Genomic DNA, 2457 nt, shown 5'->3' with positions numbered 1-2457 from the left:
CCGAAGCTTGAGTTCCACAGCAATCGATGAGAATTTTCTTGATGAAGAAGGTGCGATCGACCAGTGCATCTCCTTCCTTGTCCTTCACCACCACCCGAACGGTGTTCCGCACTCCCTGGCCTGAAGCGCAAAGATTGGTTATAGCCATTTTACTCAAAACCTACCCAGGATCAAAAGCCACTGATCATGGTTTCTTCTCTTCCAAATAAGCACTGATAAGAACAGATACTACACTTGATCTTAGCCAAAAGGCCCTTATTTATGTTTAAAATACTAGTCTGGGATCCACTCTTCTCTCCCTCAAACTGAATGTAAAATTCAATCATATTATGATTGCTACTACCTAGAGGCACCTTAACTATGAGATCATTAATTAACCCTATCTCGTTGCACAATGCCAGGTCTAGTATAGCCTGCTCTCTGGTTGGCTCCAGAATGTATTGTTCCAAGAAGTTATCCCAAAAACATTCTATGTACTCCTCATCTAGGCTACCTCTGCCCATCTGAATTTTCCAGTCTATATGTCGATTAAAACCCCCCATAATTATCACTGTACCTTTCTGAAAAGCTGCCATTATTTCTTCCTTTCTACCCCATCCGACAGTGTGGTTAATGTTAGGTGGCCTGTACACCGCTCCCACAAGTGACTTCTTGCCTTTATGATTTCTCATCTCTGCCCAAACTGCTTCGACATCGTGATCTCCAGAACTCAGGTCATCCCTCTCTATTGCGCTAATACCATCATTAATTAACAGAGCTACCCCGCCACCTTTTCCTAGCTTCCTGTCCTTCCAAAATGCCATGTAACCTCCAATATTCACATCCCAATCTATGTCGCCCTGCAGCCATGTCTCTGTAATGACGATCAGATAGTACTTATTTATTCTATTTGTGCTGTCAGTTCATTTGTTTTGTTTTGAATGCTCCATGCATTCAGATACAGAGCATTTAGTTTTGTCCTTTTATTATTTTTGTCACCTCTCGCCTTATTTGTTGATTTACTCTTTGATTTGTACATTCTGTCCCTTCCTGTCACAGTCTCTTTATCATTTCCCATATTTATACCTTTCTCTCTTGCCTTGTCTCTACTCCTTGATTCACCATATCTTCCCAAATTTGATTCCTTGCCCCCACTATTCAGTTTAAAACTGTCTCTACTTCCCTAGTTATGTGGTTCGCTAGAACACGGGTCCCAGCACGGTTCAGGTGCAGACCGTCCCAACGGTACAGCCACCTCTTTCCCCAGTACTGGTGCCAATGCCCCACGAACCAGAACCCACTACTACCACACCAGTCTTTGAGCTGTGCATAAATTTCTCTAATCTTATTTGTCCTCTGCCAATTTGCACATGGCTCAGGTAATAATCCAGAGATGATTACCTTTGAGGTTCTGCTTCTTAATTTGCTGCCTAGTTCCTCATACTGACTTTGCAGAACCTCTATCCTTGTCCTGCCTATGTCGTTGGTCCCGACATGGACCACGATGACTGGATCCTCCCCCTCCCATTGTATGTTTCACTCCAGCCCTGAGCAGATGTCCTTAATCCTAACACCGGCAGGCAACACAGTCGTCTGGACGCTTGCTCTTTGCTGCAGAGAACAGAGTCAATCCACCTTCCTCTACTGTCCCCTACTACCATTACATTCCTTTTTTCTCCCTCTTTGAGCCGCAAACACTTACTGCAGCCGTGTTTGCCCTGGATCACACTGGTATCCAGGAACTCCCACATGCTGCAGCTGTGACACATCACCTGTCCTGTCATCCTTAACGTGTTTCAATAAACTACTTAAATATTTGATTCAATTATTTATTTTACTGTCTATTTTATTAAGCTTACTACTAGTTTGTTTACTATTTTAAACGTTAGGACTAAAATGGATCTTAATCACTTACCAGATACTCATCAAACAGGTAGGTTTTTCCAAACCAATCAACTACCTGCCTGCCTGTGATGTCACAGCTTACCAGATCCTCACCAAACAGCTCCTTCCACTACACCGAAGCAAGAACCAAATCCTGCAAACTCACCCCAGCAGCTCTCTGTTTCCCTGCTCTCACTCTCCATTGTGATGTCACTCTTGCTGTGCTTCTCTCTCTCTTGCTCTGACTCAGAGTCTGTGCTTTTGACGCATTTCTGAACTCTCTGTTCCGTCGTGTTCCTCTGTCTCTGGTGGGATTTGAACCCACAACCTTTGAATATTTTTTTAAATCATTATTTAAAAGTCCAACACGCTATCCATTGCACCACAGAGGCATACATGCACTGGAAGACATCACCAATGCCTTTGATCTTGTTAGCAGAGACGGACTCTTCAAAGTGACATGGAACATTGCCTGCCCTCCTGAACACTTGGGCGTCATTTCTTCTTTCCACGAGAACATGCACAGTTCCATCAGTTACAATGGAGCAACATCAGACACTTTCAAGATCAGCAGTGGGGTAAAGCAGGGCTGCG

General features: G+C 43.8%; 1 non-coding gene across 1 annotated transcript; it reads right to left on the bottom strand.

Moving 5' to 3' along the window:
• Positions 1 to 2163: 2163 nt before the first annotated feature.
• On the bottom strand, positions 2164 to 2255 carry trnak-uuu (transfer RNA lysine (anticodon UUU)). The gene is given in 2 exon segments: positions 2164 to 2199; positions 2219 to 2255. It is a non-coding gene; the product is annotated as a tRNA-Lys (tRNA).
• Positions 2256 to 2457: the final 202 nt, after the last annotated feature.

Source organism: Heterodontus francisci, unplaced genomic scaffold, assembly GCF_036365525.1.
Source record: "Heterodontus francisci isolate sHetFra1 unplaced genomic scaffold, sHetFra1.hap1 HAP1_SCAFFOLD_61, whole genome shotgun sequence".
NCBI lineage: Eukaryota > Metazoa > Chordata > Chondrichthyes > Heterodontiformes > Heterodontidae > Heterodontus > Heterodontus francisci.
Note: the sequence above shows the minus strand (reverse complement) of the source record. Positions and strands in the feature narration are given on the sequence as shown.